We start from the raw sequence: 24,522 nt of genomic DNA on the forward strand, positions 1-24,522 counted from the left end.
ACAAAGCAGTGTCTGTAATACAGGAATAATAAAAAGAAGAGAAAAAGTTTTGAGGAACAGAATTTTCTAAGCCATAGAGAATGGACTCCTCTGAATAGTCTTGAGATGATAACCAAAAGAGAGGCAATATAAGCAACCTTCACAGTATGCAAATACTACTGTATAATTTACCAGAAATTCAATCTTTCACTATGTGAGGGGAAAAAAAGAGTGAAACTAATTTAGAGGAAGACCTCATTAAAGACTTAAGGTAGTGGAATCACTCCAATGAAGAATTTTATCCAAGCCTGCAATATATGCATATGAATTTTAATTTGCAATGACAAAACTTGTGACAAAATGGCAAAAACAAGGAATGAGGGCACTTCTATGCTGCTTCTAGATTACTATACTGCATGAAGGATTGAAATAATAATGTAAGGGAAGGCTATTCTGATTAGTACAGAATATTCCGGAAGGACAGGCTCACTTCTTTTTGAATACTCATAAATTCAACTTTTGAATACTCATAAATTCAACTTTTACAAAACAGGCCCTCCAAAACCAAAACCCATTCATTTAGCTGCTACTTTTATATATATTATATATACACCTCTAAATATAATGTGGTAAATGGTAAAATATAAAATACAGCAACTTTTGAAATAGATATTAGGGCAAACAAAGGTAACATCGCACACTTGTGAGCTAATGGTAAGTCTAACATGAATTTAGTTCTTCTACACATAATGGAGTCAAAGTGCCCATACAATAATTTTTCAGCAGGCCAAGTCTCCTCTCATGTGCTCACAGCAGAGTCTGGATTCTGGCCATCCCTCTCCTGTAGTAGTGCTATGCTTGTGCAATCTCCTAATTTACGTCACATTACCTGAACTTGCCTTTATCAAACAAGAGTAACAAAAAGCCTGTAATCAATCAGCCACCAATTATTTGCCACTTCTTTGACAAACAAAAGTTTGTGCCAGATGAAATCTGATTGCCACTGACTATAAGGACAATGGACACCTTTTTCTGAACACATGCTGCAACATTTTTTCCCTGCTCCACAAAGGATATCTCCCATCTTTTGCAGTAACAAAGACAAATGACAACGGTCCTTGCACGTAAAATAAAGTTGAGAACACGTAATACCCAAAAAACACACTATACATTATGACTTTTATCCTTTTAAAAATAAGAACAATATTTATTTTAATTTTATTTGCTCTGTATGTGGGGAATCCAATCTCTTTTTTGCCTCTAAGTACCAAATATTTTAAATTTTAGATTTTTATTCAAATTGAAGGAAAAAATGTATTCTGAAACAACTCCACAATTCCAATGTATCAATCCCAGTGTCAGAAGAATGACTGGTTACTTAGTGTATGAGTAACACACAGTTGTCAAGGGTGTTGTTACAAGGCCCAAAGGTACTACACATGAATTTCCCTCCATGGGTGAATGTACAGCCTGATCAAGCTGGTAACATTGTTTCTCACTAATGATGGATGAGAGGTAAGAGTAATTTTATTTCTGTTTTATTATTCTAATTTCTCATGTATATTCCAAAGAGAGTGTTAAATAAGTTTCACATCACAAATGTTAAATAACTACTGCAGAGTTTCATTTTTGTAATACTATATTAATTACATGTTAGATCATTTAGCTTATAATCATAATACCATGACTGATAAAATTAATTGATGGATCATACGAGAAGGTCCTCTCAACCTATTCTGCCAGCAGAAGAGAGAAAATTTGTATGTGAAGGAGTACCAATAATAGTTGACTCATTTTTTCTCACTATGCACAAATAAATCCATGTTATTCTGAAACAGCTGCCTATGAGTTCTGGCCACTTGACTCAGAAACACAACTGGGGAGAAGATCTTCCAGAATCTGCAGTAGTGAAATTTATTTTCTACAAGTAGGTCTGTAATGACTTGTGGATTTTTTGTATGCATATATCAGTTGAATCATCCAAATTGCTTGGAATTGCTAGCATTTATTCATATAACTATCTGCGGCCAAAACTTCAGATCCAGAGGGCGTAAAGCATAATTAATTAGGCTGAAGGTATCCCATGCATTAAATAACAACTTCCAAAGTTCCACTGTATCTTTCTACACATCAAATAAAATTGCAAGACCTGATCCATATTGCCCTACACTGCAACACTTTGTGAATTCCTTAGACATGGGCATATGGCATTATTCCGTGCATTATGACCTGACAACAGAAATAACGCTCTTGGTCTGCAGAGGATCAATTCGATACTAGAAATAGCAAGCTCAGAATTTGCCCAAGATCAGAAACATTCTGCAATGCAGCTCTGCCAAGAGTAAGAGGAGATGGCCCTGTGTGGGAGACACAAGCAGAAAATACAAAGCTCGAGCAGATTGACTACGTGGCAAAAAATGGAAGGATAAAGGGTAAAAAGAGGTGTGATAGCATGTAGGGAATATAAACCACAGGAATCACAGGGGAAAGGAGAGAAAATAAAAGGAAAGTATGACTGATAGAAGAAGAAATTGAAAAAATCAAAGGAATAGATAAACAGTAGTTTTGAGAAGTTTTTTAGAATTTTCTGGTACATATGTATCCTTCACTGTACATCTAGAAGATGCCCACTGGTAACATAGTTTAGTCCAGTGTACAGATAACTGCACACGTTCACTAGCAAACACTGTTTTGTCCTTGGATTTGTGAAATGTCACGCATTTCCTTTCAGGTTTAAGCCCTTCACCAAACTTGTCTGCCCAGAGATATAATGGGTATTTTTTTGCTATTGGGATTTACACACATTCTTTTCCACCGAAGAGTATTATTTTTATTACTTCTCAAGAAATATTCGAGATTTATTTCTATTCAAAACTAGCCTGTTCCATATGCCACTTTGGCTAAATGAATAGGGATTTCATCAACAACAGTAAAACTCCTTAACCTGTACTGCCAAATATATATTCTAAAGGCAGAATGGTGCTGAAGAAGACATATTCTCTGCACATTACTTACCGTCCACAATAATCTACCACAAAAAAGGCAGGTTCTTATTGGCACCTAGCACAGAGGAACTGTTTTTTTGGAACTTTTAATAGAAATGTATTAACACAAGTCCAACTGCTCTGGTTCTCAGAAGATATTTCCACCTGTTAAATACTCAGTAATTTGGTTTGCCCGTATGATCAGCTACAGCTCCCAGGGCACATAACTTTGGACTGGCACTGAAAGCAGTGTCTGTGCTTTACTCTGCCATGACTGGTACTTCACCAGGAGCCTAAGAATTTTTTTCTAGGGACAATGTCAATAATATCATCCACAACACAAACATGGCTCATCCTCCTGTCTCAGCAAGTGGTCCTAATTTCTGGGTGTTTTATTTGTTTTGCTGCAGTTGTCAAAGGCCAGGGCAGCCATGCACTGTGATTGTTTGGACAGTGCAGTGAACAGCACAGCTACGACCAGGGTGGTTCAGAACAATTAGTCAGTGGTTATATGGTTAACATAAACCCACAGGAGTCTTTTGCTCCTACATTGACCCATCAGGATCTGACTACAGTGATGAATCTGCTTTTCTGCAAAATTTCACATGTGAGCAAATGTTGGCATAAAATACTGTTTTTAGCTTGGTACTGTTAATTTCTCTTGCAATGTATTTTTACTCAGAAGAAAAATGTAACATTCTCAGTATGGACAGCAATGAAGACACTTTGTGTGGATTACCTGGGCCTCTTACCTGAGATGGTGACTGGATTTTTAAAAGTCTACCCCTGTGAAATGAAACTAAGTTGGATACGTGGGAGAAATGTTCACTGCTCTAATTTCTTACACTTGTTAGAAGAACTACAAATATGAAAGAATAAAAAAAAATTAAAAAGGAGATGCAAGTCATGTTTAGCTTGAGAGTATGTAAGTTGGTGACTTACTGTTCACAATAGAGAATGTGTGTTTAGCTCTCTTCTCTTTGTTTATTCAGGACTCGAAGCTTCTGTAAGAAAAACAAATACATACATTTATTATCTCTTTAAAATTAACTAACTAGTTTCATCTGTGCTATAGAAGTTTGCCATTTTCAGATTTAGTTTTGGCTTACTGCAATATTTAAAACCCTGGGCTTTTGTGAAAGCACCCGGCAGAGAAAATTCACATCACCCCTTTTCCTTAAAAACCAGTTTCCAGTCTTAGATACTATAGTAGCAGTAGAGATGAGAAATCTACAGGTTCAGGGAACAAATCTCTCTTGAAACATCAGACTAAATGCTGGGCATCCTAATTTCATCTGGGCACCTGCAGGTCTCCCCAGCTCCAGGAAGGTGACAGGCTTTCACGTTTCTGAGGCTGGCAATCCTCTTGTCAAAATCAAATTCCCATGGTGTATTAGATCTTGGCTGAATTACCCCATTAGACTGAGGAGTCAAGGAAGACAGAACATATGCCTCCAATGACAGCCACAGCCTCTCTCACCACTTTTGGAAGAGAGTGGAACATGCTGCAGAGGGGTGTTTGATGCCTGACTCCTGCTTTTCCGTACAGGAAATTTGTGCTGTAAGAACTGAACAAAGCACACCAGCTGCTTTAGCCTTTCTTGGCCAGTTTACAGGCATCACAGCAGAGGTGAGTCTTAAGGCAGGATTTGAAGAAACACAGCATACTGCCTTTGCAGATTTTACTATTAACAGTCTTCATTAATAAAGGCTGCTTGAGAGAGGGGAGAAAATTGGGACTGCTGGGCAATAAGGGTTATAATAAGGGCAACACTGGTGTGAAAGTGCAAGCACAGTCAAGCTGTGAAGGCATTAATTGTGAAGATGATCAATTTGGATGCAGTTAAAAAATGCAGCCAACTGCATAGTTACCAAGATAGACAAATGTATTTTTAATTTTACATCAACTAGAAAATGATAAATTTTGTTATCTTATCCTGTCACACTACAGCACACCAACACTTATGCTGGTCTTCAAAAAAGGCAAATCATGATTCCATCCACCATCTCACTCTAATCGGCAAACCATCTTTCATGACTCAAATAATACAGGACTCAAATAATTATAAAATTATAAATTATAATCATAAAATAATAAAATTATAAAATCTAATCAAATTATAAAAATCTAATCTCCCCTTCTATTTTAGTAAGAAATCAATATTTCTTTCTGTATCATTCTGTCAATAGTTATGATATACCAGAATTCACTCATTTGCATATGAGTCTACTGAAGAAACCTGTTAAGTAACAATTAAGAACTGTTTGGAGCTGAGGGCTATATAATACATCAGTCAGAAGTATCTAATATTATGATGTTACTAAGTTATAAATTTTTTTGAACCACAGGATTCTATCTAACAGCCCATTTTGTTAAATCATAGACATTAGTGAGGAGCTGAACACTTAAAATGAGGCAAGGTTAGCTGGAGAATGATTTGAATTATTTGAAATCGTACTCTAAAGGCTTTAGAATAATTCAGATGCTGGTATATAACAGCTAATTTCATTCCCACAGTTTATAACTCACATCAAATGTCAGCTCATGCCAATAGCCTTAGCAGGCCTTACCTCGCTTGGTGCTCTGCATTAGCTGTACAAAATGTTCTGGAACAGACCATGACAGACCTAATCTAAACTACTGTACTCAAATATTTCTTGAATGGGTTCAACCAAAACTTTGCCTCTTGCTGTCAAGTCAAGTCTTCCCAAACTGAGGGATTTCAAACTTAGAATCACTCAGAAAGAAGGTAAAATAAAAGAACCTCTAATCTCCACCTTCTCCTGGGGATCAGAGGCAGGGTTTTTGTTCAGGGCCCTGTGTATATCCTGCGTTTGAGCAGAGGTAGCTGCAAATGCCTTAGAGAAATTAACAGCCCGAGTCACACCTGCTCTGTGGTACACTGTCTCAATCCTCCCCTATTTCGCTAAGCTGTCTGTGTCAAGCTGTGTCATATTATTACTGAGCCTTTCAGCAGGTTCACTACTTCCTTCTGCTGCTATGACAGAAAATGGGAAGACAAATGTTTACTATAGTATTAATTGTTAATAACTGAATAAAAATACAGGTTATGCACTAGAGAAGCAAATTTAAGTGAAATGATGAGTAAGTGCGGTGCTGCATTAATTGCAAACACAGATAGCCTGCCTGCTCCTTTGAAGCTCACAGCCTGAGTTTCCAAAGGATATGGAAAATGTAATGCACATCTAGAATAAATAAGTAAAAAACAATCAATAAAATTCACCAGTGTCCAGGAAACTAAATACCATCACTCTTTGCAAGGATTTGCAGAGGTAAAACATAAGGAGATAAATAAACTGGAAAGATTTGCACTTCTAGAGGAAGATTAAAACATTACAAAATAAATTCAACTGTGTTTCCATTTACTATTAAACACAGGCTATTTTTATTAGATGTGTTGGAAGATTAATTCATTCACCCTTGGTTCTGGACTCCTGTGGGTCTTCAGTGCAGGAGATTCCCTGCAGTGACAACTATATTTTCAGAGCTACAAATAGCATCTGTCATAGCACTAGTTATCTTCCAAGGCTCCGTTTTCATTTCAGTAATATTGCAAGGGAACACGCTTCCTAATGAAACCAATGGAAATATCAACAGAAACACATTTTGATACATGTGAATGCATCTTCTAATATCCCTTTGAAGTGTAATCTATATTTAACAAATGTTACCTACAGAAGATACTTTAAGGCATTTAATTTCAGGGTAAGTACTCATTCAAATGATCTGCAACTTTTACTTCAGTTAGCATACAGATATGCAAAAGTAAGCAAAACAAAGCCTTTTTTCATGAATTCTAAACTCTCTGTTAATTTCTGTTAATTTCTGATCCCAGTCACCTTTATGGTAACCAATTATGGAAATTGTCCCATTAAACTGAGGAAGGATTTGAGCTCTAAAATAAAACAGTTCAGTCAACAACATTGAATTTAGGATTATACATGCATATCTGTTCATAAAATGAAACCCTACTCCACTGCAAGGAAGGGATTCTTTGCAATTTTTCTCAGGAAGCTCTTGTTTAACTCATACAGAAAGAGAGATGAAATACATTTATTACAGGTGACAAAGAACATTTTTAGCATCATAGAATCATGGCAAAAATAAGCCCCTTTTATTAGATGCTTCACTTCTCATTGTGAACTGTGTTACAAAAGATGAAAGGGAAGTTGCATGGTAATTAAAAGATTTCTCAAGTTATCTTAGGCTTTCTGCAGTTTCTTTATTCCATTACAATTTTTAAAGCCAGGAACAACTACGTGATCTTTTACAAACTCCATGAAGAAAATATTTTTATCTGTTTAGGATTATGGGCTAAACACTCATTAGTAGAGCATATGGCTGTTATTTGAGTATTATTCTTTCCTCTCTTCTTTTAGGCACTGAGGAATAATTTTGCAAACTGAAACGCTGTACTCTGGAGTAATAAAGAGCTGCTAATATATCATCATTATGGCTCAGTGACAGTTCCAGAGCACAACTGGACAACATTTTTGTCATGAAGGAATAAAAGCTCTAGAAATCGGTTTCAGGAGGGTTTCGGTTTTGACAGAGCTGAAACTTAGCCCAAGTTTGCTCACTTTATTGATTGTCTTTCAGACCTGAGGACATCCACTTATGTGGCATATCTGGGAGGTTTAGAATAAACCATTTTGAAATTTTGCGTGGCAAAACAAAAAAATATAAACTAAACCTCAAACAAAAAGCAGCTGTGTTTAGCCTACTGAATTTAACAACACACCCTCAAAACACAGGCCCAGTAGTCTTAGAAGTGAAAATGGGTATTTTAAATTTTATTCTCTGCTTTAGAATTATTTATGAGAGAAAATCAGATTAATTGAAAGTGGAGGAGTCCATTATGAATAGACTGACATCCTGTAAAACATAGAACTGATGTCTGGAAAAATGAGGCTAGCATTCGATTATGAAGTTTAAATTAGCTAATAACCAGTACAGAGTCTGGATAATTTCCAGTTGCATAATGTGCAACAAATTAAATGCATTTTGAAAAAAATGCAGTTGTGGGAATTTATGAATAGTCTCAAATATTGAAACAGAAATTGTCACATATAATAAACTTTACAGCCCTTAATCATATGTATATTCCACTATTTTATGGGCTTAATTTGCACAGCATCAACTTTTACTGTGAGTAACACTGATTTTGTCGAAACCTCAAATAAGTCACAGAACAGATCTGAGGATTACTTCAGAAGGGATTTAAAGCACACACTGTGAATCTCTATACAACCACCACTTAAAACACTATCCATTCAGGCCCAGATGGATTGCTATGGCAACAGAATCCCAAATACCAGGTTTGTAACTAAAAAAAATGTAAATTATTGATGAACTCAGAGTTGTCTCTCTTGGACACCCTCCTATTCAAATACCAAGCCGTATGGTTAGAATACAGAGAAATGGTTGATATGCAATTTCCCCAGCCCAGTGAGCACTAATCCCAAAGGATTTCATTAAATCTTTTGGCTTAAATTTTTATTCTTGGAACAGCAGTCAGCAAGCAAGGATTACATTAAAACAGGCACTATTGAGGTCATTACTGACTGAATTCAGGCCTGTAGTATAACAAAACAAAAACTAATTTTAAATATACCTCCACACACAATCCCCTCTTCCAAAATAACACTGCCCTAAGTTACTATATATTTGATGACAGCATTTTTTCCACTCACATCACCAGCCTTCCTCCTTGCCTACAGGCAATGATGGAGAACAGTGCTAAAGAGTAAAAAATGAAAAGACATATTATTTGATAAAGTGGTGCCTATCTCATGGTATAGGTGACTGTGCATAAACAACTGAGTTGCAGAACAATAATTTTAAGAAGCTCTGCAGCCTCTGATATTTTGTAAATCAAAACCAAGAATAAAAACTTCTCTAGCAAATGAGCAAACCAAAAGAGAAAAAGTACTTCTTGGCATTTTTATTGCAAATTTCATGAACAGTCTAATAAGGGAACAAATAGTGGTAGGAAAGCCAAACACTACTGGAAAGTCTCTCAGACTTTATACAGAATGTGATTAACACAGTGAAATGTCAGACAAAAATAGACCCACCAGTTCCTAAATTTTGGACTGCAAGAGTCCAGCTTGTTTTAAAAGAAACTATGGCTTTCAAAAACCCAAACAATTCTCAGGTGTGTGCCTGCCATTAGGTGTCACTGTACATAGAAGAAAAACAGCAAACTTCTGACTGTAAAAGTTTGTTACCAGATCCAATGTCCACCCCAAACTAGGAGGAAAAACCAGAACAGGGGTAAATTTGTGGAGCTAGGTAAATACGGAGGGATGCTTTTATTAATAGAAAGGAAAGAATTATTGAAACAGAAAATGAAAGCGATAAAACCAAGGCATAGAGTAATTTCCTACGATGAGGGAGAAATTCAGAGCAACAGAATGAAAAGACAGTGGTTGTACTACACACTTCCTGGTGGGGAAGGAGAAATTCTCCCATCCTCATTAATTCAGATGAGCATTTATTCAACACAGTACATAAGGACAGAGGACATATTTAGGAGCGCTGCCTAAGAGAGTCATTTGAACTGCCACTTAAGTTTACTAGATTGCAAGCCTTTTTAGGTCTCAACATATGATGCTTAAGTACTTCAGAATGCTGTTTATCAGAATGAAGTGCAGCATCACTGTGGACACTAGAGATAAAACCAGTATTTAGACTCTGCTTTTCTCTGTCCATTCAGTCTGTGGGCTGGGCCATTCCCACACCCTGTGACCCATATATTTTAAATGTGAACAGTTTTCAGCTCTATAAGGTTCTCTACTCAGCAAAGTAGTCTGCTCATTGTGGAATTTGTCTCTGAGAGTCCCTTCTATAATACTAGCAATGAAGCTCCTTTTTCAGTCTCTGTTCACTTGTATTGAGCTACCTGTCACCTAAAGTTCAAACATGCTCCCCTGCGACTTCCTCAGAATTTCAGTTCTTAGCAGAACCAGGTGTTTCAACTCCTGAGTAGCTTTTTCTTGTTATTACCATAGACCTCCATCAGACATGCTGTGTCTCTGTTACACACAACTCATACACAGGCAAGAGCAGCTCCTAACCTCAGGAAGTGCCAGCTGCTCCTCAAATGCCCCTGCATTGCTCTCCCAGTTGCATGATGCTTCCACATTCTCAGATTCTTTCTCCCACCAGTACTGCCCAGAACATGCCTTGTTACCCTCTCTGGCTCCCAGTCCTGGTGGATTCAGACCTCTTGTTGCCCATCAAAAGCCTTTTCCAGCTTCTGCTTTATCCTTACACTTGGCTTGATGTTAGAAGAGCCATCCACTCTGGTAGTTCCACCAACCACACCTAGGTCAGCACCATAATTTCATGAGCAATAAACAATCATATGTTTCAGCAGGCACTAAAAGACTGTCTTTTCAAGAAAGAAAACCTGCTAATGGTGATGATACAGTCAGTGACAATACAGTCACAAATGGGTATCTGAATCATCCTGAGATGCCAGAAGAATCTTATGTGGACAAAGGAGTATCAGAATTTGGGGCAACAATAGCATTTCCTCCCTCCTGGAGCTATCTAGGACAATACATCTCTTCTTCTACCATCACTCATTTCATTGCTACTGTAGTCCTGCTGTATAAATGGGATGGCACATGTGCCAGCAATATCCATGCAGACCAAACGTGGCAAGGACTTCCAGGAAAGATTTGCATATGACAGACCATTAAAGGAGCGAGGCTGGATGTGCTCACACTATGTGGGGACACTTCAACCACTATGCTATATCTGCCATGTAGTAACAGTGGAGCTGCTCTGGAAGGAATCTTCTCAGTGTGTAGCTTGCCATTCCTGCTTTGTGATTGCTGGGTATGTCTCAGCCCTTTGCTTAGACAAGAGTAGAATTTTCAAACTTTACACGAAACTTATATTTTTCCAATTGCAAATATGAACCCATGAGAATACTGACATTTATTAACAACAAAAAGACGTAAAAACTTCATACATTGGAGTGAAATTTCATTTTCCTAAGTGAAAGTTTTCAAGACTTCAGCTGAAACAACCAGCACTTGTAACATGTCATTCCATTAAATTCAATCCAAGTATTTTCATGCTTTTCCAGGCAATAAAATATAGAGCTACAATTATTCTCTGAGATATTTTAGAAAAAAGAAACACAGTTCTCCACAAGTTGCTCCATAATACTCTAGACTAGGCCATCTTGGATCACATGAAATGATAAGAAAATAGTTAGCATAGCATAATTGGTTTGAGATGTCATATTTAGGTTGCTTGTTACAGCTATAGACTAAGACTTATTTAAAAGCACAATGGAGGTTTTTAATCAGTCTCCTAAATCCTCCCTAGAAAGATAACATATCTTTACGTTGGCAGACACACACTCAGATGCATTCCAGTGTTTGAAGATTCAAAATCTAATTGGTTTTATCACAGGATGAAAGAACCTGCTGTAATATCCACTGCAGGAAGTGATTATATGTTACATAATGCAGCTGATCTTTTTGTTCTGGTGTGAGAGGTTTTATTTATTTATTTATTTATTTATCAACTCTGCTTTATGGAAATGTACTAATATAGGCAAGCAATTCACTCATAAGGTATGATAGTGTCAACATCTCAGCAAATTAAGCGACATAATCTATGGGTGAGTTGTTCCAATACCCTTTCTATATTACCCTAGAGAGACCTACAGTGGCAACAACTTCAGTATTTCTTGGCCATTTAATGCATCCCTTCAAAGACAACTTTTTAGATAAAGAGGAAATTCTAAGCAGACTAATTCTGTGGTTCATCTGGATATGTAGACAGAATCTGTAGAGATGATAATTCACCACTGGTATAATGTCAGCCCACATTTTCTATTCCATACAGTTTTATTCACGTTGCTGTTTTCTCGTAATGGAAACTATTAAAAAAAATTTGAAATTCTACCAAGTCTAAATACAGACAAAATCAAGTTAGTGCCTACCCCTCCTGTACTACTCCAAGACTACATGCTGCTCAGATTTCTGGTAAGCAGCAAAACAAATCCTATAAAGACAGACACATCACTTTCTAAAGCTGGTACCCTTGATTTCTCACATTAATTTTAATGTTGCTTGTTCTGCAGCCACCATGCAACAAGCCCTTTTGCTCCACAGCAACTGCTCCCTTTCACCTTTTTATAACTATCTGGGTGCTTCATACCCCAAGACTACTATTTTTAACCTTCATGTGCAATTTCACTACTCTCACAATCACAGTTGGCTTCTCCTTTCCATTGAACTACACTTCAAACTACTAAGAGAATGAAAAGACACTAATTTAAATGAAGATTTTGGGGGTTTTGTTTACAAGAAAAGATGATACTCTGTGGTCAACAGGAGCAAAGAATGGAACACTCAAAATTAATAATGAAAGTGGACAGCACTGACCCCTTGCACTGGTACTGGACTACACTAATAATAGGATCACTAACTAAAGTAGGCATACACAGAGATTTTAAATGTTTCTTTTCAGTTACAACACATAATATTTCACTACCAAAAATGTTTCTAATCACTCTACTATGTTTAGCATTAAAATAACTTCATCATAATACCGTAAGAGCAAGCAAACTGTTATACCAACATTAGTGGAAATACTTTACAACCTTATGGACAGATGATTAGGATGACAAAATCATGAGCAATTAGTTAAAAATAAAAAAAAAGCTTTCAGCCTTCTAATTATTTATGTTAAAAAAATTACTGGTATTTTTGTCTTTGAAACATTGATAACAAGAATGGATTACTGTTATGAGACTGTTTTATAAATATCACAAAATCTGTTGGAAAAAACAAATTCATCTTATACCATGTTCTCTGTCTTCCTCAGCATGTAAGAATATTAGACCTCCTTACAAGTCGACCCCAAACTCGAAAATCGTTAAAAATTGTGGTTTTCTTATTTGCTACTGTCCAGAACATAACTTTCTCACTTTGACATTGTGGTATATAGGGCTGTCTTCTGGAAGAAGCTGCACACAGTACCACTAAGGGATGCAATGACCAGTATTACTGATCCTCAAACACAAGTAACAGGTTGACCAGGCAGTAGATCTCTCTGGTTCTTCAACATTTTAACTTCTGCCCAGACACAGAGGCCAGTAAATAAACTAAACCAAAAAAAGGAATAGCAGCCAGATGCACTGCAGGGGTATAAAACAGGTGTTTCTTGTTACAACCTAGGTTTCTAGGTTACAACTTGCTGAAGTACCATGAGGAACCACAACCTCAATGCCAAGAGTGAGCACTGAGTGACATGTAACAGTAGCCTGTGGAAAGGAGTTGGGCGTGTAAGCGGCCGCAGCTGCAAGCATTACCTTGATTCTCAAAAGCTGCAAAGTCAACTCAGCAGCAACTGCACAGCTCAGTAGGAATGTGTCATGTCCCTGAGATAAATGGCTGTCAGCCTGGCTGGATGTGCGAGGGAGCGAATTTGGTCACCAGAGCTCTTAACCAAGCACAGGTTCTCAGTGTAGTGTGTCTAGGACATGCTACTTTAGTGGCACATAGTAACATCCCACCTGGCCACCCTGGCTTCCTTCCCTGGTCAGCTAATAAGGTTGAGCTGGTGTCTACAGTGAAGTTCATCTCCACACTTTCAGAAGCACAGTGAAAGTTTTAACTAGCCCATAGCTGCTGGTATTTCGGTCTAAATTCATTATTATATAATATCATCTAGAGACACAATTTCTGTATCTTAAACCATTTCTTTACACACAATGTGCACCGCCTGACAAAGGCATATGATTTTGCAATACTAAAGATGAACTGAAGTATCATGACTTTTTTCATCTTGAAACTAAAAGCAGAAACCTAGAGACTGGGGAATTGAGGCAGACCTTTTAATCACAGGTGTCACTCCGGGCTGTGACAGAGCTTAGCTGTCAATCCTTGCAGATTACATGCAAAGATAGTATTTAAAAAAACGGGATTAAAGACAAGTGGTGGCTTAACAAGTCTACATAACAGTAAAAAAAAGGAAGCATCAAGTCCACATCCAGAAAATCTGATAGCCTAATCAAAAAGTCGCACATCAGGCAGTGCAGTGCTGATGTGCAGATGGCTAAGAACATTAAAAGGGGTAGTTATCATTATTGTTCCTTACGTATTTGAGTAAAGAAAAGACATAATGATATTTTATTTGCCTATAAAATCAACTTTCTCAGCTAGACACTGCCAGAAGGAATCTAATGGAAATGTATATTTAGTAAAAATCAAATAATTACCTTGTAATTACCATCTTATGTGTCACATTTAATGTTAACATCTCTGAATCAAGGAAAATTCAAAAAACAGGTCCATTTGAAACCCTTAAAAAAACATTTGGGCAAATATTTTAATTGGGCTACTTTTGCTAATGAAGCTAAGTCTTTCAGATGGCAATATTTCTTCCTCTTTGTAGAGCCAAATGTTAACATAAACCACCCTTTAATTTAATCTTTCTATCCATCTTGAGGAAACCTGTTTCTTTTTTGATTATCAGATTCTCTGAAATGCAGCTTATTTGGACCAAAACTCAGCCACTTCATAAAAACTACTGATTTGCACTCAACACACTGGAGCAGTCTGAAAGAAAAAAACATTTGTTCTGTCTCCACTGATGTATAGTGTAATTTTCTGAGATTTTTTCGTTGCAATTTGCAAACACATTAGCTAAGTCTATGAAACAAAAGCAATCTGTACTACCCGTGGCCCAGAAGAAGCAGAAGCAGAAAGTTAGAAAACATAACAAATGCCTGAATCATCTTGAGGCAGGGGCATACTCTACCTCAACACAAAACATCATTATCCAAAATGTGCCTCATCTATTTTTCTGACAAAAGAAGCCTGGCTACCTAATACTGAATACAGTCTTAAAACAGGCTGCAGGAGACTTTTAAGAAGGGGCCTGGAGAAGGCAAACTGACCCTAGACTAACTCAGGGAAGCAACACCGCAGTGAGATTATGAGACTTTCAGTCCCTTTTTCCAGTTCCTGCAGTTCCACCCTCAATTGCACAGTCCCTCCAGCCACCCTGCAGTCACTCTTCCCAAAAGAGGAAAGCTACTGAACACTGACGGCCGAAGCTCTGCTGAATACTCCAATGGAGAATCTAGCAGGTGCCACTGAACACTTTTCAATATTGTTACTTTTTAAACAAAGCAGATGTAAGGGGTACACTGTGGGCAGGAAGGGGAATGTAAATGCAGATTTGATAAACAGCCAGAGCAGAGCATAAGTCCATTCAAGGACAGGAAGGGACAGCATAATAGATTCTGTTACACAGAATGATTGTTACAGCATCTCTCAGCATGGATTTTAAACAAATCAAGAAAACACCACATCATGTATCTAAAACTTCATTTCAGCATCTGGCAAAAAGGAAGTATCTGTTAAAGATCATCTCGTTCAAGGAAACCCTTAATATGAGTTTCTGTAAAAAGGGAACTTGAAATTGCCTGTCAACAAATCAGCAGATGCCCTTTCTGAAGCTGACGGGTGCTTTTTGGCATTATTGCAACCATGAATACTTCATTGCACGGGGTAGAATCCATTGCTTTAATCAGTTTCTACTACCACTTATGAAGTATGCAGACAATTTTCTAATCTATGCTTTGCAGTGACATAAAACATGCAAGTTCAGCATACTCAGGCAAAGCTGACTGTCAATATATATCTTTTTGACAAAAAACAGCATTTTGCCTATAAGGTTACTGTCCTGTCTTAGGAATAAGCAAGCAAGGGCTCTTAAGCAAAATTGATTATCCTAAAATACAGTAAAACAATCCACAGCAGTGTCAGTCTTCAGCAAAGTTCTATGATACACAGAGATTTCAGGATGCAGCTTGAAATGCTGCTTTATGAACAGAACAACCTGACAGCTTAAAACAGGAACATCATGGATTCATTCAGGTACATCAATAAATCCAACATCTCTGTCAACTATTTTCTTTCTGAAAGCTCTCTGTTCATACAACAGAAAATTCAGGAGATTAGAAAACAGTAAGAGTAGAAAAAAGGAGAAAATCACAAAGAAATCAAGTATCTCCTCCTCTGGCCGTGGTTTCATTTGTTCACTCCTGATATGCTTTCTCTTCCTCTTCTTCACCTTCTCCTTAAACTAAAATGGGCATCTAACAGAGCTGATAGTTGCCATTCTTTGCACCTAAATAGTTCCTTTGAGCACAGAGTAAGAAACTGTCTTGAAGTACTTTTATTATGAATCTTGCTACACACGTAAGAATAAGTAAAAAAGAGAAGCCGAGAGATTAAATTACCCTAACTGCAAAGCAATTCTTGCTTGACAAAAACCCAGATCTACTTGTCTTGTAATTTTTCCAGTGCTCTCTCAAAAATATGAGTTTGCAATGAGATATAACAACAGAAACAGACCAATGTGATTTTTGTTGTTTCAGCTGCCATCTTTCATGCCCATTAAAGGTAAAACCCTTACCTTAACTTGCTGAAAAATACATCTGATGTCATTTTTAGCTTTGCAAATATGAATCGAAAATCACTGGAAGAGATCACTGAACGTGTTAAGAAAAGCAAAGAGTAGTCCTAAAAAGTAAATTTTGAAGAAATGTGGCAGGCAGACTGACATTATTAAAAAAACCAAACAGCTGAAGAGAGTGGGAGTATCTGAAAGACTGAAGACTTGACAGTATTTGGCATGTGACCAGCACTGTAAACAAGCATAACAGGACAGAAAGCATAACGGGGAAAGAAAGCAGTGGCTGGATACCAAAAACCCCTTCTTTTGCTCTAAAATATTTTAAGGGAAATGGTAAAGTTTGGCTATGAGTGAAACTCAAACCTGGACCAGGAAAAGCACAATAAAGTAGGTAGCTGAAATCATCTTACATTAGTTGAGCTGAGGACTACTTGAACTAATTATTTATTTTCTTCTTTCCCCTTACCCCTCAGTGAACAGCATGCTATTATCGTGGAGGTGAGTGGAATTAGTGGAGCTAATACAGGGTTAGAAGTCAAGAACTCTTGAGATGTAATCCTGGATTGGTCTCTGACTTGCTCTGGTACTATGTTTACGTCACTGCTCAGTTTCTCTACTAATAAAGCAGACACAATAATATACAACTCATGAAGGACTTTGCAGGATTAAAGTGTGCGGTATTTTGCAGGAAAGCTGCCAAATTTAAGTTTCCTGCAGCACCTAAACAGATCAGCCTATACGGACTGGGCCTTAGCTTATGTCTATAAAAATGTTAACTGCAGCAGGAGAGAATTAAGACAACCCTGAGTGTTTTTAAAAATTTTACCTCTGCATAATGGAAATATTTGCCATGGGGACTGAATGTTTGCACTTCTGGGACTTTGCTGGATTTTCAGATTTATACTGCAGGACAGCTGAAGTATTCCTTTGGCCCTAGCACCTTAAGATTGTTTTTCCAAGGCATTATAAACAGAAAAAAAGGTACCACTGTAAATATCCTTCACCATTTTGTTTTAAAAAGTTTTTGAAGCTACAAGTGCCTCTTACTATCCATCTGCAGAGGGCTCACCACATTTGACTCTGTGGGCAAGGTGGTATTACAAAGAAACAACATGTCTTATAATACTTTTAATGTGGTTCACCTGCCACTGCTAATAACAATACATTTATCCTGCTAAATCCCACAGCATTGTCTTTTCACCAGCACAGGAATTACTCAACCAAAACTGAAATACATTCTTAAATTGAGCAGTTTAAACAAAGATAAAGGGCTAGAGGACTACAAGACTCTTAGCAGTATTTTTTGGATTGTTTAAACGTAATAAAGTAAATTCAGCAACAATTCTAAATTCTTCACTATTCCATGTTTCCCTCTTAGAAAACATTTCTTTTTGCTGTTTTTCTTTTTCTTGTTGCACTTACTGTGCTACATGATTAAAATACTAAGACAAGGAATTTTTTGTAGCCCAAAATGAAAACACAGTAACTTATATATAAGCACTTATCTGTATTTGTAGGCATGCATGCCTTTGTCAAGCTGTATCCACTTACTCATGTATTCCCTCTTTATTTACCCAGCTTCCCCAAAAATCAAGGCCCAACTCTACTGCATATCTTCTGCAATATATTTTGCAATAAATTCTGCATTTATTTGAGAATTGTTGGTTACAAACTACAGCACACGAAACAATAACTAACTGGATTAAGTTCATACCCATGCTTATGTCAGACACGAATTATATTATTTATATGATTAAAAGGTTGAGATAGAAATATTTACTTTGGATAACAAGGTGCAGTTATACCAGCATGGGCATAAAACTGATTATGTGAATAAAAACCCACATTATAAATGTAATTACTTTGGTTCCTGAATATATACACATATATAGCATTTAAAATATGATGTCATGTGACATTACATAGAAAAAAAAATTATCAAAGGATCACCTATAACAGATCACCCATATCCAAGATAATGGGCTAGAGAGTCTTGAATTACTCAAGGGAGATGTGAGATGATCCCAATTTAGATGCCTCCCTGGCAGCAGCAGAGATTTATAACACTCTGTGCAAAAGCAGGGAGGCCTTTGACACCCAGGCTGTTCAAAACCATTCATTTAGATCACTACACCATTCTGAAACAACAACAAACACTATAGAATTTACATCACAGGAATAACAAAGGAAGATGATGTGTTCCAGCTTGGATACAGCACACAGAGACTGAGTTAGAGATATTCTTCAACAGGGTTCTATGCTTTTATTATGCCCAGACACCTTCTGAAGTCTCAAAAATCTAACTAAAATAGATATTGAAAGATAGTGTAATTGATAGTGATCATTACCTTGGTAGGAGGCAAAAGGCTATGCTGCAGCAGTACACTAACATCTCCTTTGCAAGTCTGATAAGTATATTGATTTGGCATAATCTGTACCATAGGCCTTTTTATTAAATACAGCACTTTACCTACACTAGTCTTTCAAATATCAATAGAAAACTTGGTGTCCAAGTCTTCTGATTTTACATAGTACAGACAATATCCTCCTGTTCTTTTCCACTCAGAATGAAATGACTAACTCACTTCATAGGAGCCAGAAGCCAAATAAATTATCAGTTGTCAGTGACTGACTAGACATCAAAAGTATATTTGGAGGCAATACTATCCAGAGAAATGTGAGTGAGATCTGCTCAGCCTTGGATACCACATAGCAGGGGGTTTTCTGCATGAAGACAGCTGAAAGCCCTGCACTGGAGATGACAGTGCCCCTAAACCTACCTGGGATGCTGGGATTTCCCCCTGAAGCAGGGTGGCCAAGGCCATGTACCACCAGAAGATACAAAAGGCAAGACAAAATGGAGTCAGGTTCGGCTGGGCCAAGAACCTTGAAGAAGGTTTTTAACCTCTGTGGGCTCCAGGGACAATGCTGAGCTGACCAGTTTGCAGGCTTTTAGCTGGTCCTCAAAACCGACTGAAGACTGACCTGGCCTGACATTTTTGGCAGAGAACAGATAAAACTTCTCCCTGAGAACTACAATAGTAGGGTTACTACAAAAAGTAGAGGATCTGATTGGGTTTCTTTGATGGGACAATCTAATTCGTCTTCCTGCTTAGTTCAGTTTACCTTCTTTAAAGCAAAGCCAAGATTCTGTGTAGTTTTTACCATTTCCTTCATAACCAAGCCCAAGACATCAATATTGCTTTGAAACGACACAGAATGAAATGAGAGAGTACCAGGACTTCCAATACTTACTGAGGAACTGTATCACAACAAAGAAATAATTTCTCCAGAACATGAAAAACATTACTCTAGGCACCAACTTCAGGCCTCTGCAAACACAGACAACCCTGGAAAAATCCCTAGGCCAGAATGGCCTTGAGTATTTTGCCAAGACAACAAGTAGCACAATACATCCTACTATCCTGAAACATCCTGACATTTTTCACACAAGGAGTCAAAAGGTACCTGAATCTCTTAAGTCACTGGAAGCCTGTAGGAGAGCTCAAGAACATCCAAATGTCATTAGGCTTTGCAAAAACGAAAGAATTTGTTAGTTGAAAATACCCAGAGCCTAGCATGGTGGGGCAGAACTCTTCTACCTTTTCTACTATACGTGGAATGGAAGGGAAAACAGGGCTGCTAGCATTAGCTTTACCCATCTACAGTAATCATGTAGCTTTTGTGAGTTTTTATACTGTTTTAACCAGAAAACAGAGTGACCAGGTTGCTTCACCATTTTCTTTCATGGGTCAGTAAAGCCAGTCTGTGCAGCTTTCATATGCCATAACACTGTATCCCAAAGCTTCCTTCATGCCTCACACTGTTCCTCACTGTTCCTTCCTTCATGGCTCTCTCTGTTCCTTTCCCTACACAATACTCCTCCTCCAATATAAGGAGCTAGTACCTAAAATTTTTGGCTTATTAGATTTATGTTTGGCGAGTTAATTTCAATCACTACTTAGTTCTAAACATTTATGCTTCCCTCCAGATCAACAAATATCTATTCACTTCATATTTAGCCTGTTTAATATGATCAGAAGGATTTTCCTGGGAGATGCTGAATATCCTAAATAATAGCTGTAACTTGTGAAGAGGTAAAGACACTCAGTAAGATGCTTAAAAACAGACAATTACTTTTAGTAGTCAGGAAACCTTTGAGACTATTTCTGTACTTAAACATATGTTTATGGAACTGAATCAATGAACAGGACTCACAGTCAGGCTAGAAGAGAGACATAATGGTAAAATTTGGTGGAAAAGGCCCAGATGGTTTCTGACAATTAATCAACCATAAAAATACAGGATTTTAATTAAGCTTTGCTGTTCTACACATGGATGCTTACAGTTTTGAGTTTTGATGGCTGTATTTTAATTTAACTCTGTTGGTGGACGAAGCATGCCCTGAGACAGGTAATCTATCTCAAGTATTATTTTCTTACACTATCTGACATAGATATAACAAGAGAAAAACACATTAATTTTGGCATGTTGTTGTCTCATCACCTCGAAATTAATTCCACTCTCAGTATGGTAGTAAAAGGTAAACAAATGCTAGAATTCCTAAAATTCTAGCATGCAAGAGAGGCTGGATCACCTCCTGCATCTTCCATACAGACCTGAACAACCTGTTGTTCACCTGGTCAGTATTGGTTGTGGTAATTCTTATGCTTACCACATAGCTTCATTCTTAACTTCTGGCTACAGCCCTTGATACCTCAAATTGAATAAAATGCCTCATCCTTTTGTTGCTAATGATTATATAAAGAAGTGTTTCTAGACTGTTTTAGAGATTATTTTTCTCTCCCTTCAAAATGTTAAAATTGTAAGAAGACACTAATCACCACCAGCATCTACTCCAAATTTAAAAATGACCCTATGTTGCCAAAATTTCAATTTTAAAATTTCCTGGAGCAACTCATCTTGCTATTCCAAAGAAAAAATATTATCCTTTGAAATAAAAAATAAATTGGGCTTTTCTTGAAAAGTCTTTGTCTTGTACTTTCTCAAGCCAATTATAATTAAATTCAGGTGTATTTTTAAAAATAAAATAAAATTACAGAGGATATTGCAATATCCTCAATTACCCAGTGTGGTCCTTTATTTCTATCCATGAGATATTACTTTACTTGAGAACTATTGATAGTTCTTTGTCACTGAAATTCACACCAGTACAAAATATCTGATGTATTGATAGGAAAGTACACAAGTTATAAAAGACAAATAAATAATACCGGTATAACACTTATATTTGAGTCTTCTTATCTATGCTAAATATTCTTACACAAGATGTACCTTCTAACTTCTTACACTTAAATCTGAATCATCAAGAAAATGAGAGGATCTCTCAATCTTTCCTTTAGGTATAGATGAACTCTATTAGCCAAATTTAAAGAACCCTATAAAACTTCATTAAATACCTTTTATCTCTCAAATGCTACCAATTTATGTTTGTCTTGGTGTTTTGTGAAAGAGATGGAAAGAATTTTCATCTTTATTGTAAAATTAAAGACAGAAGCAGAGACTCCAAATGTGAAAGACACTCACCCTATGCAAAGGAAGCGAATGAGAGTATCAAAATTCATTAAAACTCACTTCAACCTTAGCAGGATCAGATTTGGAAAATCACTTATTTTAGGGGAAAAAGGTTAGGCTGTTTCTGCTATCCAGAAATTTCTCATTCCCTTTTAAGTAAAAAAGACATTCTGTAATGAAAACTGTAAATATTCGAACACCTGAAAACACTTAAAGTTACTAATTTTGATATTCAATGGGGTTTTTTGGTGAGCTGTGCAAAATGATACTTGGAAAAGCAATCTTTGATGATTTAAAAATTATTGCATAGACAACAAGAACATTTGTTAAGAAAATTATGTATTTAATATAAAATGACTCCTTCATGCATTCATTCAGCGTGCCATTTCCTATACCACGGAAGTACATTTGCAATACTGACACTGATACCATGAGAATCTTTTCAAATGGAAATTTTATAAAACTTACTATGGCTTGAAAGCAGGCATAATTTTAAACAATCTAGCATGCTTTCATTGTCTATAGCTACCTACTGTATTAGTAGCACCAAAACTCTTAAAAGCCTGAGGGGTGCCTTACATTTAGTCTTTTACCTGAAAAGTTATTGAAAGTAAGGACTGTGTTTTATGTTTGGGTTTGTATGTTCCCCTTGTACAAGCAAGGCTGAGTTTTAGTCACTGCTATAGCAAGAACACATTCTGTCAGATAATATCTATCCTCCTCATTGCTATTAATTGCCCAAACTTACATTTACCTTGGCTCCTTAGCCTTGCACACTATACAGTCTCATGACAAAAAAATAAAAAAGGAAATATTTATGCTCTCTTTTAGCTATCAATTTCCTTGATTTTCAAGAAATAGAACTTTGTACACATTCACACAGAAAAGATGATTATTTTGTTTCTATTTAGTTAATCTGCCTGTTTTTTGTAAGTTATTTCTATTTTGATTTTATTATTCAAAAAATAAACGCTTTTAAAACAGATGTGTTTATAGCACTGACAACACTGCTCAGGGACTGAAAAAACATCTTGTACTCTGCAAAAAGTAAATTGCCAGCTAGTTCTCTGAGAGGTAAGTTTTAACAGAAGACTTATGTTTTGAGGTCAGGATGAAGCTGATGAATTTCATGAAATATGAGATTCTTTTTAGAACAATACAGAGCTATTTTCTGCTCAATGAACATATATTTTGCAATTCCTCCTCCTCCTCCATTCTTCTTCTAACCTATCACCTCCAAATTCCATTTCCCATTTCTGTTCAGTCTGCATGCCCTTGGGTGGAAAGCTGGGACCAAATCAATTTCTTTCACTACAAATCTGTTCTGTCCTCTTTCAACTCAGTCCCTGCCCTGGCTAAGAAGCAATTATTTTCTGGGCCTAATGAATATCACAACTTCTACTTGTATATGGTGTTCACCTATTCTCCAGTCACATGATATGGCAAGTTCTTCAAACAGTTTAACAGGTTTTATGTTTCCCTTTGTGTCTTTTTTATCTTCTTCCTATCTTCACTTTTCTTCCTCTATTTGCCTTTCTCCTCCTGGTCATAAGTAAATTCTTAAACTCTACTCTGTTATCTATTCCATAACACTTTGTGTCTAACTTTCATCCCCTGACAATGATAAAAAATGCAGTTCTTTTTGACTCTTCTGCCCAGTTTCCAACTCCTCCCCCCATTATTTCCTTCAGCTTAAATCTCTTACTCTTTGACCTCCTCCTCTCTTCTGGTTTCCTGACTGTTTTCAAATACTAAGCAAGAATGATGCAATTTCTATACTCTCAGTACCTCTGTCCTGTGACTATACAACTGAATACACGTCTTGGCTACTGCACTGCAGAAGTGTGGATGCTTCTCAGTCCATATGTGAGAGACTTCTTGGCAGTGGCATCACCCTACAGAGCCAGAAGTGTTTGCAATTCACACTTACTGCTATCCCTGCAGGAGCTTCAGCTCCTCATGCAGTAAGCACAAGTGATGACAAGTGATTCTGAATTTCTCAGAGTTTGCTAGAAATAGTTTTAAAATGGCTGATATCAGAATATTAAGCACCCTTCTGCAACAGAAAATGAATTGCTTGTTTATATTTGGACATGGAAAAATATGTAATTCTAAAGCACCAGATCTTTTCAAAATCACAGGGGATATATATTAATACATGGTTGTTTTTTTGGAGTGTTTTTGTTTGGTTCGATAGGTGTTTTTTTTAATCAAACAATAGATTTTAGTATGGATAACAAGTTTTTCTTCCCCCTAATGACACAACTACCTGAAAACATGAAAATCCTTTAGCAGACATGGCACTTTGAGACTGAAGTTGGTAGCTCCATGTAACTACTGTCTATCTTGGAAACAAAGATTATAAACAACCTGGAATTCTGCATGACCAGAGCAGGTCAACAGGCTGTAGAGGATACTACAGGGGGATGTGAGAGGCAGAATTATCAGGATGGTGCATTTTTCAGTCTGAGAACATAGTTGCCTAGTTACAGGTCATGTTCTCATCATTCTGATCCTGTATAACAGTGACAACACAAACATTTC

At 37.0% G+C, this 24,522-nt stretch overlaps 1 protein-coding gene across 2 annotated transcripts in view; it reads right to left on the reverse strand.

Moving 5' to 3' along the window:
* SYT1 (synaptotagmin 1) overlaps positions 1–24,522 on the reverse strand; it is a 339,701-nt gene that overhangs the window by 213,526 nt on the left and 101,653 nt on the right. For both annotated transcript variants that reach the window (XM_063396421.1, XM_063396419.1), the window contains exon 3: positions 3,906–3,967. The gene's annotated coding sequence lies outside the window, so the exon portion shown is untranslated. The remainder of the gene's footprint in view (positions 1–3,905; positions 3,968–24,522) is intronic.

This window comes from Prinia subflava, chromosome 4 (assembly GCF_021018805.1).
Source record: "Prinia subflava isolate CZ2003 ecotype Zambia chromosome 4, Cam_Psub_1.2, whole genome shotgun sequence".
NCBI classification, from domain to species: Eukaryota; Metazoa; Chordata; class Aves; order Passeriformes; family Cisticolidae; genus Prinia; species Prinia subflava.